Source organism: Bactrocera neohumeralis, chromosome 5, assembly GCF_024586455.1.
Source record: "Bactrocera neohumeralis isolate Rockhampton chromosome 5, APGP_CSIRO_Bneo_wtdbg2-racon-allhic-juicebox.fasta_v2, whole genome shotgun sequence".
Taxonomy (NCBI): Eukaryota; Metazoa; Arthropoda; class Insecta; order Diptera; family Tephritidae; genus Bactrocera; species Bactrocera neohumeralis.
The window spans coordinates 49,147,814-49,161,802 of NC_065922.1; the positions used below are offsets into that span (position 1 = coordinate 49,147,814).

Below are 13,989 nucleotides of genomic sequence, written 5' to 3' on the forward strand. Positions count from 1 at the left end.
GGCAGCAGCAGCAGCACCCACTGGCTGGCATGCGCGCGCACTCATTTCATTCATAAATTTGGCGCATACGCCATTGGTGGCATGACTTTGGCAGCCACGACGGCGGCGTCCATAACAAAACGCGCTTAAGGCCACCAACAAATCGCCAAGCGACTAATAACAAGTTTATTAATTTCTTTCAATCTTATTTAGTAACTAGTACAAGCTTTTGATGTTAAGCAGTTTCAAGCGTTATCCACTTTTTCCAGCCGCAAATGTCACCAGAGTCACCGCAGTTGTGGTGACAGTTTCATGCAGAAACATAGCGTTATGTGTGTTTATGGGAAAACAGGAAAAATTTAAATACAAATTGTGGCTGATCTGCTTTTGTTTTTGTTTGAAAATGTTGTTGCTTGGGCAAATATCAGGCGCTGAAAGAAAGAAGAAGAAAAGTAAAGTTATGAATATGGGAAAATAATTTATTTTTAATTAGTAATGGTCATAAAAGGTCTTGTGATGACAAAAATTATATAAGCTAATTAATTTATGTTCATAATGTTAGCAATTTTTTATATTTTTAATATATTTTGTGAAAATATATACACAGCGCCATCTATAAGAAAAAATTGTGTTCGAAATATTTTCTAAAACTAAAACAGTTAATAACAAATATATGTTGTTCCGAAACCTTATTGCATTATTTATCTGAAATACTAACTTACTACAGCCTAACTTCCTTCTCTATTACGAACTTTTGTACAACGAAGTTTTCTACATAACGAAAAAATTCAGAACACTGCCATTTCTTTGAGTTTTCATCATGTTTTGCTCTTCTTTTAACGATTTTACTTATAGACAACTTTTCTATACTGCGATTTTTCTACGACCATAACTCGAATTTTCCCGTGTTTCCAATCTTCCTACATCGCATTAATTTCGAATTTTTTTGCCTACCAAGAATAGGCATACAAAAATTTAATTCTAAAAAGCAACAAACAGAATGTCATCACTACAACTGTCAAGGCGATATACATTTACGATATAATATGACACGGACGTAGAAGCATAAATTAATTGTTATAACGAAAAAAAACTTGCAATACTTCAAGAGCAAAAATTTTGGAATGTAGATTGTGTGAACAAAAAAAACGTTAACTGCACCGAAGCTGAAATAGCCTTCACAATTATAAAAAATTCCTTACAAGAACTTGTTCCTAAGGCAGCTATCAGTTCTTTTTTTGGGAGGTTGTCTTAGAAAACAACTCATACCAAATTTTGTAAAGATATCTCGTCAAATGAAAAAATTTTCTTTACAAGAACTTGATCCTTATCGTTCAGCTTGTATTACAGCTATATCGGCCGACAAATGATCAGCTTTGGTGAGGAAAAGACAGGTGCAAAATTTCAAATCGATATCTCAAAAACTGAGAGACTAGTTCATATACTATATATACAGACTGACAGACAGACGGACATGACTAGATGGACTTAGCTCGACCTGCTGATCATCTAAATATATATTTTATAGGGTCTCTGACGTTTCCTTCTAGGTGTTACAAGCATCGTGGCAAACTTAATCTACCCTGTTCAGGTTATCAAAAGCATGCAAATTTACTTAAAATGTTTTCTGAATCTAAACAAAAAGTGCAATTTAAATAATTTACATTTTACAATTTAGTTTAAAGCACTCTGAATTTACCAATATTTGGAAAAGTCGTCATACTTATATGTTTAATACATATATAAAAAGATGTTCCTTACTTTCCTCGAACACGTCAAAACTTGTGTAAGATTTTACAGCATATATAGTATATATGTAAATATTTATACCCTGATGATCACTCATCAAGGGTCATGTGAACAATTAAGTTTGCAACGAATATAGTAATACCCAGAAGTAAACGTCGAAGCCCCTATAAATTAAAAAAAGTATACATATATGTATATGATCGGCGTGATAAGTTGAGTTCCCTTCAGTTTTCGAGGTATAGATCTAAAATTTTGGTCAAATCCTGGTTTCCCCCAGGAAGTTGCTCATATACAAAATTACTACCTAATTAAAAACGAAAACTCAGAAAAACATTACCTAAAGGGTGGCAAACGGGAAGTTTCTAAGAAAATTTCCTGAGGGGCATACATACTACTGTGCCCAAAAAATAATAAAATAACATTGTATTTATTTTGAAAATTCTTTATTTATTCTTCCAAATCAATTTCATCCCCTTCAAAGTAATCCCCTCCCGATGCAACGCACTTATGCCAACGGATTTTCCAATCTTCGAAGCACTGGTTGTAGTCACTTTCCGGGATGGCCTTCAGTTCCGTCTTCGCTGCGGCTTGAATCTCCTCTATCGTATAAAAACGGTGTCCCCGGAGCGGTCTTTTGAGCTTGGTGAACAGCCAGAAGTCGCATGAGCCAGTTGAATACGGTGGTTGCGGAACGATATGGGTTGAGTTTTTGGCGAAATGATCACGAATTACGAGGGCAGTATGGGATGGTGCATTATCGTGGTGTAAAAACCAAGAATTGTCTTTCCACAATTCCGGCCTTTTTAGGCGGATAGCGTTACGCAAACGACGCATAACGTTCAAATAATATTCTTTGTTGACTGTTTGACCGGTTGGAAGGAATTCATAATGCACAACACCACGATAATCGAAGAAAACAGTCAACATGACCTTGATTTTTGAGCGACTTTGGCGCGATTTTTTTGGTCTCGGCTCTCTTTTGGCACGATCTTCGCTCGATTGATCGGTTGTTTCGGGGTCGTAAGCATAGATCCAAGTCTCATCGCCAGTTATAATATGTTTCATGACACCCTGGTAGTCGGAAAGTATCGTTTCACACACTTCAACGCGACGCCTTTTTTCCAAAAAATTCAATGTTTTCGGTACCAGTCCAGATTTGACGCGCTTGAGGCCCAAAACATTCTTCAAAATGGTATTGGCTGAGCCTTTCGATATGCCAACTTCATCAGCAAGGTCTCTAATTGTTAATCGACGGTTTTTCAACACCAAATCTTTGATTTGCTGAACGTGAGCTTCGTCGGTTGAGGTTGATGGTCGCCCTGGACGCTCTTCGTCTTCGACACGTTCACGGCCGGCTTGGAACTCACTATACCACTTGTAAATATTTTTTTTAGACATAGCCTCATCACCAAAGGATTTCTGCACCATCCTCAACGTATCCGCGGCAGAAAATTGATTCCGTAAACAAAATTTAATGCAAATTCTTTGCTCAACAAATTTCGACATCGCAAAAAACGAAAAACTCACTTTTAGCAGCTCACAAAACGACACGTATCTCAAACACTAATGAATATTTTGACATGAAATTTGACATAAATGTGACTGACAGTAATACCAACCTAAAAAAAAATAATTCCCCAAATCAAAGAAGAAGACGTCTGCTATATTAATATTAATAATTTTTGTCTGTAAACGGAAGTTTTTCGGGATTTTATTTTTGATCTTAAAGAGCTAATGTTAATTAAAACTTAAGGGGTATTCTAACCAAAAAAACTTTTTTCTCATATTTTCAAAATTTAACTCTTCGAGAATATGCCTACAAGATTTCAAAATTCGAATTATTTTGCTAACTTGGCATCCATACTGTTTCGGCCGGAACTGAGAGTTTAAACGCGTTTTTCTCGAAACTACCGTTTTCGACGCAGTTGCTTCAATAACTCAAGTTCTAATCAGCCGCTTTACTTGAAATAAGTTATGATGGTTTATTAAATATCGCTTTATCACGCGAAGCAAAAAAATTTAAAAGTTTAAATTTATAATATTAAAAGAAAGCGATAAAATTAAAAAAATTGTAATTTTAAATTTTATTTTTGAGTAGCCGACATTTTGTGACAAAAATCCAGTTTTGCAGCTACTTTAAATAACGACATTCGTACTAGTCGTGCGTACATATTTATTTTATTTTTCAGGTGACTACAAGAGCAGAAATCACGGCGCCGAGGGCACGTTTTTTTCCTCCTCTACACCCAGGACTCAATGAAAAGAAATAATAATTTTGTATACTCTTCAACTATCAATAATAAGATGGAAAGTTAAAATATCAAATGCTTTTTTATCAATTGCCAAAAAACGCTAGAAATCTGGGCCTCTGGACTAGAATTCCTCCTTAATAGATGAGTAATGAATTTTATGAAAAATCCAATATGACATACGATTATGGTGTATATGTATACAATATTAATGATGAGATTGAATTAACCTCTTCACTTCCTATCGATAGCTCTTTATAACACTGAGTACCAATGACAACGATTTCTACGATTAAATGCACCGACCACAATAATTGATTCAAAAACCCACTGCAGTCTTGCTGAAAAGATTTCATATATTTGACTGCAAACTTAGCTGTATATAACACATATGGGTAGTATTTAACTACGATCAGCTGTTATTGAGAAAAGTATGAAAAGCCGAATAAGAAAATGATTTATAAAACATGTTAGGAAGGGCTAAGTTCGGGTGTAACCGAACATTTTATGCTCTTGCAACTTGCAAGAATCAAAGTGCGAGAAATTCCTTTAGGTAAATATGGCAGTTGGTATACTATCCCAATTTTATCTAATTTTACTAAAAAATATTCCATGAGTTGCATTAAGGTGCCTTACATTAAATTACCAATCATGTGGAGTAAAGTCAGCTAGATGTTCGAAAATTCCGGATATAAAGTCTCCTGGAAGTTCGAAAATCTTTATACTCGTATTAGGTATCTGGAAGCTTAGGGAAGTTTATTCTAAATCCGTCGATCGGGTCCCGAGATATGTGATTTTACTATCTACTATCGTCTTAATGTCGTTTTTGGGCATGGCAGTGGTCCGATTGCTCCCATATACGACACCGCCTTATTTTTTTTGTCAAGGAACGTGTGTACCAAGTTTCATCAATATATCTTAATTCTTACTCTAGCTTGCACGGACGGACGAACGGACAGTCAGACAGTGTACATATATGTATATAATCCTATATCTATCTCGACTACATGATACATACCGTTAGATGAACAAAACTATTATACTCTGTAGCAACATGTAGCAAGAGTATAATTATATAAACATATCTGCGTGTATGTGTGCGCACGTATGCATAATTATTAGTGAAAATTCAAGTTTGAGTCTCTAGGTTACATAGCCGCATACATGTATGTATGTGTGTATGTGTGAGCGCACATGTAATATGCATGCTTGCATTTCTTGCCCTCTCAGACAAGCGTGCATGTAATCGCACAAGTTCATTCGCTTCTTCGGTCGCCACTGCTGTCATGTTGTTATTACCACTCACTAACGTAATTTGTTATTGTTGTTTTATTATATTTTTTTTTACTAAGATCTAACTAACGTGTAGTTTCGATTACGAATTCGGTTTCATTCGCCGGCCGGAAGTATTCGATTACGCTTCATTTGTGACCAGAGCGTGTGGCATTGTTGTGCTGCCTTGGCCAGACGCACGCCAGACAAATATATTTCACAGCAAATACTCGTTTTTATGCTCTCACACGTAAAATGTATATATGTTTGTATACGAGTATGCATAGGTAATACTTATATGAGTGCGTTGTTGTGCTGTGTACACACTGACCTGCTTAGAATGCCACAGATCGTGATGTATTTGTATGCTTTGCGCTTTGGTGAAATGTGTGTCAATTGGTGTTTACTATTATATTTTTATATAAATAAATGTATGCTTATGTATATGTGCTAGAGATGTAAGTGAAGAAGTTTCGGGATACCGAGGCATGTGTTGAACATCGGCATCACCAAATCTTGCATACGAAATAAATATTTGAAGCACGTAGCTTATGGCGTTGGAAGTTGTGCCTTAGACAAGAGACCATTAGAAGTATTGTATTTTCGAAAATTTTGGCGAACTTCTTGAAATGTACTTATAGAATTTATAAAACACCAAGAGTATTTCAATACTTCTACTTTAGTATTGTTATCTCCCCTTTGTATACCATTCTCCGAGAACTGCGCAAACAGTATTTCATATTATCACATAAGTGTCATATACAAGAATACATTTCCTGCCGAAGGTGAATGGTTATTATTCTCTGTTGATAGAAACATGGATTTCACCCACACCTTGAATAACGGCAGTGCTTCTAACCAACAGCGACATTTTTTATGTTTTTGAGTTACGGCACTCTACTAAAGGATGATCCATTTCGAGGTTCCCTACTCTTTTAAAGAAAAAATACAAAAACTTCAAATTTAATGAAGAATGTTTATTATTATCCGAAAGAACATTTTTTGGCATTTATTTTTTGAAGATTATCTCTTTCAAATGTTGGCCGCGGTTACGTCTCAGATAGTCCATTCGTTGAGTCCAATTTTTGTTGACTTGTTCGATCATTTCGTCTGGTAACTGGTGAATGACACGCGTGTTGTGTGTGAAAATCAAAGCGGGATTGTCGGCCAATCGACTTTAACGAACGCCACGGGAAAAAGTATAACTGTGATATCACCGATCTGGTGTTCTAAATCGACCTTTGAAGAAATATGGAAATATCTGCTCACCGTGTTTTTCTGAATAAATGAAGAAATATGAATCTCTTCAAGTTGCTCTTTGTTCCAAAAGCGGAAATTTCGCTTGTTTACATACCCATTGAGGCAAAAATGAACAAAATTTGGCTCGAAAACGTCGAATATTTTTAAAACTTTTCGAAGCGTGTCGCTTGGGAAGATCGAGTGGCTTCAGTTCTTGCAAAAGCTGTATTTTGTACGCTTTCAATTTAAGATCTCGATGTAAAAATGTGCCAAGTCGTTTCATACTTCAGGCCGAGTTGCTGCGAACGGCGCCAAATCCACTCTCCACGGTATTCGTGTACACTCTCAACAACAGCGACTATATTATCTTCACTGCAATCCAATAATGAATTTTGAGTCTCAAGATGGATGATGGTGTTGCTAACAGTTTCGCAAAACTCACTTTGCAGAGCATACGAAAGCAATCATTAGCGATATGTACGAGTATCTGCGGATATCATCAAAAAGGCATAGTAATACAAAATTTCGGCGTCAATTCAACTATTTCTAAGATCTTTGGTTATTTTTATATACTCGGAAGATAATTGTATATTAAGAATACTACAGTTTAAATGGTACGATTGGAGAATACATAGATTAAATTTGGAGGTTTGGAGGTTAATATTATTAATAGAAAAGCACATGTAGTTAATAATGTATTTGAACCCAAAGAAATGCGAAATTTTTTATTAATCAACAACTTTTTTTTCAGTTAATTTTGCTATTTCAAAGATTACTTAAACATTATCAATTAATAAGTAATAATGGCAATAATATAGAAATGTTTTTGTTTCGCTTAATCCACTTTGACATTACTGTGGGTCTAAAATAATTCAGTGCTTGTTATCTAAAAAACTTTTAAATCCACGGGATTTTCACTGCAATATTATTTAAACGCTGTATGACCAGCGTGATATAGCACATAACTTATATTCGTGAAAGGTTCTAATTGGCACTAATTGAATTATGCTTGTGCATATAAACATCAGATCATATGTGTAGCAGATATGAGCTTTTTATAATCTTTTTATTAGAGTCAATGTCAAAAACCTTATTGTAGATGACCCTGACCTTCTTATACATCGAGCGAGTATTTTAAATGATTCTAATTGAAAGGTATACTATTATATAAATAACATTTTCAGTTTGCTTGATTAAATTAATGACAATTTGGTTAATATAAAAATGCAAAAAAACATCAGTAAAAAGTCAGACAACATTTGAATGGATTTGAAAACACTTGAAACACTGATCAATTGTATTAATTTTTGTTGAAAATGTTAAGCCTTAATATTGGTAGTCGAAAAAATCTTTTCGTATTATATTTTGTCAATAGATGTCGTTGCAGTCGTATATCTCCAGTGCTACCAATCACATTGTGTCACATAGTGTTGGAAAGCTGAGACTTTAAGCTTCATTTAACCAAAAAAAATTCGAGAAAGTCGAAAAAAAGTTACAGCTGTTCAAAAATGATTGAAAATAATGAATAAATTCGCTATACTTTAAAATTTTTGTATGCAAAAGAGAAGAATGCCGCGCAAGCCACCAATGAAATTTGTGAGGTTTTCGGAGACGATGCTGTATCAGTTCGTGTAGCACAACAATGGTTCGCTCGCTTTCGTTCTGGAAATTTCGAAATTTCGATTTACACTGATGAAAGTTTTACACTGATGGAATAATGTTTTTAGCGGAAAAATGCCAAAAAGTGGTCAACCAAAATAGTACATATTTGTTTATTTATTTATTAGTATAAATATAAAAAACATTGTTTGCTTAGAAAAACGAAATCCTAAAAGACTTTTTCGAATACCCAATATACTTTTTTGATAGCTGCCTAATTCATTCCGATTTTCGATACAGATCTAGTAAACGATTACTGTACAAATTTTAACCAAATCAGTCCACGTATATTATAGAAGCGGATTTTACAGAAATGGACAATCATGATTCTATTATTGAAATTGATTTATTTCTGCACTTAAATTTAAGAGCGTTGTTATATACGATAACTTTTTTCCTTCGACCATCAGAGATTTGTTTGAAGATTTGCAATGTGCTCGCTCGTGGATTTTTAATATGCCTACGCCTAGGTACCCACAAAAACCAGCTATCACGGAGGATAACGTGACAAAAGCATACAATCTTAAATGGGAAAATCTCCGATTGATGGCGCGCGAGATAGCTGACTCAGTAAGCATCGGAAAATACTGCTTGAATGAAACTCTGCTGCATTAACAAGAGCAATGTTAAAGTATTTTCAAGTGCAGACTGACGAAACATGCATACCCTGATATATAGCAGAGACCGCGACTAACCTACTTCGAAGAAGAAGATTATCCTATTTCCATCGCCGCCACACAGACCCATAAATGTATCATTCAGACGGTCAGAAGTTGAAGCATTACTGCAATAATATACATACAATTTGTATATAAATATATTAAGGGGTTACATTGGTTTGCTCGGATAAAAAACAGCCTTTTTTCAACAATTGTTTTCTCATGAAAAAAAAATAAATATTTCATTAAAAATTTTTATTGTTACAAACATACACTATTAACAAAGAAATTCTGAAATTTTTGAAAAAAAAATATTTTAAACTCGGCCATTATGACGTCATTTCCGGTGACCCCTCGGAAAAAGATGCGCCCGAGTTGAAACGATAACTCCTCAAACGTGCTTTAGTTAAAACCTTAACTTAGAACTTAGAAGAGGAAAAAAACTGAAAATTTTATTTTTGGTAGATATTTTTACAAAAAAAATTAAATTTCCGTGAAAATTTCGCAACGTCTCAAGGTATTATGGGAACTCTAATAGTAAATAAATTTTAGTAAGAGCTTGGATGAACTTTAGATCTGGTTGAGTTTATAGCGTGCGCTATATGTTGGTCAAAATGAAAGGTATCTATATTTAGTAAGGAGACAATGTTCCTATAGCTTATTGTTATTCGGTAGTTTAAGTTAAGAAAATGGACAAAACGGTCAATATTGATGAGGTGCTCTTCTATGGTTACCTTTTTATGCTGAGCTGAACTGGAATAAATGAATGTGATTCAGAACCACATAAGTTAATTTGATAATAATGCTAAATTCATCTAAAATCAAAGTTGCGTTGTATTTGTAGTCAAGTTAGTGGAGACAGCGCACACATTACAAACACTCTGATTTCTAACAAATTGGGGAATTGTCTAGTGTTTCAGTTTTCAACAAATAACTCATGAAATATTCATTTTTGATTCATCAATTAATCAACACGTAACTTATTTGTTAAACTGAATGCTGTCAATCACGAAAATTTACTATTGACTATTGTACTATTTTGGTTGTATGTGCATATCAGTAGCAATCATAAGCCATTGTTAAAGAAAAAATTAACAGCGCTCACAAATAGCTAACTATAAAGCTCAAAAGTATTGAAACATTAAAAAACAATTTCAAAAGATTTGTTTTACTTGCAACCGCAGACGTGTGGGGTATATGCACATTTACACATCACTCCGCCGTTCATTTGTAATAAACTGTGTTTATAGGTAATAGGCGTAAAAACAATCCCACAAAAAATTCAATCGGAAATAAAGAAATGAAAGAAAAACGAAAACAAAATAGTAAATAAACAAAAAATTGCAGCAAAAACAAAAGATTTAATCATTTAATTGGTGCTGACAGCATTTGAAGTTCGTGTCCTAAGTCTTTTGGATGAGTATTTGAATATTCAACGAATATTATTATATTTATAATTTTTGTAATTATTGTTTTTGTTTTTGCCTTGATAATTTTATTTTTGGTTACTTTTGTAGTTGCTTCATTTGATGGTACGTTGATAAAACCACGACAACCTCACTTTTTAACCTCAAAGCATTGAGGTCAACGCTCGTACATACTTATGCACTCGGCATAAGTAGTCTAAAACAACAACAACAAATATAAAAACAATCACGTTTGGCACATTAAGCGCACAAATGCCTTGACTGCTGTTTTTGTTTTTGTTTTGGTTTTGGTTTGTTATACTCAAAGGTATCGTCGTGGTTATGCAGCGGCCATCCAGCACTTAGCCCTACTACATACAAACAAATATACCGACTGACCATGCTATACAGTACTTTTATATGTATGTATATACGAGCGTAAGTGTAGTGAAAATGACTACACCGTAGGCGTAGCGACCCTTTTCCAGCGATTTCAATTGGCAACGGACAGCTGTCTCAGTTGTCTGAAATTTCAGCGCGATTTCTACGCTGACTGCTAACATATGTATATATAATACCATGAGGCACATACATATATGCATGATATTTAAGTTTACATTGTTATTGCACTTTAAGTCCGCTTATTTTGTTTCTCTTTTTTCTTATTTCTGCATTTCCTTTTATCCAAGCGCATAGCTTTCGGCACACCTAGTCATGGCAGTTCCTTCTTACTTTAGTAGAGTAGGTCAGTGAGCGTTAATTGTGATTTGACCAGCTGAGCATAGGGAAGTAAGGCAATCAAGCATGAAAAGCCATTAAATGGGTTGCACAAGTTGAAACAGATTTCTGCCTGGCAGCTGCCAGATTGTTCTGATTGCATTGCTATAATTTAGTTTCGCTCAAAGCGCAAAGCAATCGCAAAGCAGTTTTCATTTTCATATATCTTTATATACATATATGTATATATATGTATACATAGATATAAATCCAATAATTCATTTTATTTTTAAGCAGTAAAAACTGCTGTCAATAAATTAGCTTTGGGGGAACTTTCTTACAAATATTTCTCGATTGTATCTCGTAGTCTGCTGTCGCCCAACCAAATATGGTTTCATACTGACTCTTCCAATAGTATTACTTAATTGGTAAACGATCCATCACATGCTGGCAAATATGCGCATGTGTGCGTAAATAAGTGAGCGCAATGCGATTGAGTGATAGCAATGAATGGCTTTCCTTTTATGACAACAAATATTTATGAAACGCCAGAAGAAAATGTGACATTGCAGCTGCAAAAGTATTTCTGTGCAAGCACACTAATGCTGGCATATTATCGGAGAGAATACGTCTGGGGCATGCTGCATGGGTAAATAGTAAAAGCAGCAAACAAATATTTGTAGTATTTCGAAAGAAATATGTAAAATCAAAGCAACTCATTAACATCACATAAATCAATCACTTACACGTGAGAATCGGAATTGACGCTGTCACTTACGAAATATGGTAAATGTTGAACAAATAATTATCAAAAGCTGTTTACAAATCGTTTATGCGTATCTCCGAGGTGCTTACAACAACACTTATGTAAGTGTAGTAACTACGTATTGTAAACACCTGAAAAATTTATTTGGGAAATTTTGTATTAGAAAAATATAATGTTTAATAGGTATTGCACTTAAAAGCCCGGGGGTATATTTTCACTTCATTTTCTCTTTGAGGTAAAAAAATTTGCGATAGCATTAGTTGAAGAGGGAAGAGAGAAGCCGAAATACGTCAATACTAAGATCTTGACTCCCTGGCCAACAGGGGTAATGCTCGAAAATTTTAAAGATGCGGCGACTAACAGAAGGTTTCAAGACCGGAGCATACTCTTGTAAAACCCACAGGGGTGATCTAGTGACTGATGCCCAGAGCACACTAAAATTGTGGAGGGGACACTTCTCCAGCCTGCTGAATGGCAGAGAAAGTATTACACCTGGAGATGGTGAACCCAATTACCCAGTCAATGAGGATGGAGCGGACGTTCCATTGCCCAACCATGAAGAAGTTCGAATACCAATTACGCGTCTGAAGAACAACAAAGCAGCGGGGACTGATGAATTGCCGGCCGAGCTATTCCAACATGGCGGCGAAGAACTGATAAGGAGTACACAACAGCTTCTTTATAGAATATGGAAAGACGAAACCGTTTCCGACGACTGGAATTGAAGTGTGCTCTGCCCGATTCCCAAACAGGGAGAACCAACAATCTGTGATAACTTCCATGGGATAAGAATCCACAACATCGCATATAAAGTTCTAACGAGCATATTATGTGAAAGATTAATGCCCACCGCCAACAATCTGATTGGACCTTATCAGTGTGGCTTTAGGCTTGGAAAATACACAACTGATATTCACCATGCGCCAAATCTTGGAAAATACCCGTGAAAGGATAATCGACAAATACCATCTCTTCGTCGATTTCAAAACTGCTTTTGACAGCACGAAAAGGAGCTGCCTTTATGCCGCGATGTCTGAATTTGGTATCCCCGCAAAACTAATATGGTGTAAAAACTGGCATTGATGAGGAAAGACTTCTCCGAGCCGTTCGTTACCAAACGAGGTTTCAGACAAGGCGACTTCTTCAACATGCTGCTGGAGAAAAATGCTTTTTCCAGACTGGACAGTGAAGCAAAGCAAATGGACAAGGAAGCAAAGCAAATAGGTCTGGCAGTGAACGAGGGCAAGACGAAATATTTCCTGTCATCAAAAAAACAGTCGTCGCGGTCTCGAATTGGCTCCCACGTCACTGTTGACAGTCATAACTTCAAAGTCGTTGATAATATCGCCTATCTTGGAACTAGCAGTAACACCAATGTCAGCGTCGAAATCCAACGCAGAATAACTCTTGCCAACAAGTGCTACTTTGGCCTGAGTAGGCTATTAAGAAGTAAAGTCCTCCCTCGACGAACAAAGGCCAAACTCTATAAGTCACTCATTATTCCCGTCCTACTATATGGTGCAGAGGCATGGACGATGACAACATCTGATGAGTCGATGTTACGAGTTTTGCTCTTGAAAAAGGTTCTGCGGAATATTTACGATCCTTTGCGGATTGGCAACGGCGAATATCACAGTCGATGGAACGATGAGCTGTACGAGATATACGACAACATTGACATATGTAGTTCAGAGAATTAAAAGGCAGTCGCTACGCTGGCTAGGTCATGTCCTCCGAATGAATGAAAAGACTCCAGCTCTAAGAGTATTCGAAGCAGTAGAAGAAGCATTCAATATTCTTCATTCAGTATATTTGATATCTCATTAACTCATCTACTCACTTAGTTTCATTTTGCTTTATATTTGTTCGGAATTCATGACATCCTGGTAGTCGAAAAGCATTTTTTCACAGACGTTAACACGACGCTGTTGACAAATGTTGTTGTTGTTGACAAATTGATTTTGGAATCAATCGTGCTTTCACTTTTTTTAGGCACAAATGATTTTTCAAAATCGTTTTCACTGATCCTTCCGATATTCCAACGAAGCCAGTAAGGTCTCTGACTGCTTATTATTGACGTGTTGATCATCAGTTAATGTTGATAGCCGTCCTGGACGTGGCTCGTCGTCAACACGTTCTTGACCCTCTTTGAAATTACCACCAGAGATTTTATTCCGCGTTCAAAATTTAATGGAACTTCCTTGGTGAGTAATTTCACTCATCGCAAAAATCGCCGATTATGTACTTCAGAAAGACAAACGTTTACTAAATACGAATGATTATTTTGATGTGAC

At 35.7% G+C, this 13,989-nt stretch overlaps 1 protein-coding gene across 2 annotated transcripts in view; it reads right to left on the minus strand.

Moving 5' to 3' along the window:
- The window catches only part of LOC126760516 (uncharacterized), a 60,997-nt gene that overhangs the window by 21,296 nt on the left and 25,712 nt on the right, over positions 1-13,989 (minus strand). The gene's annotated exons all lie outside the window — the stretch shown is intronic.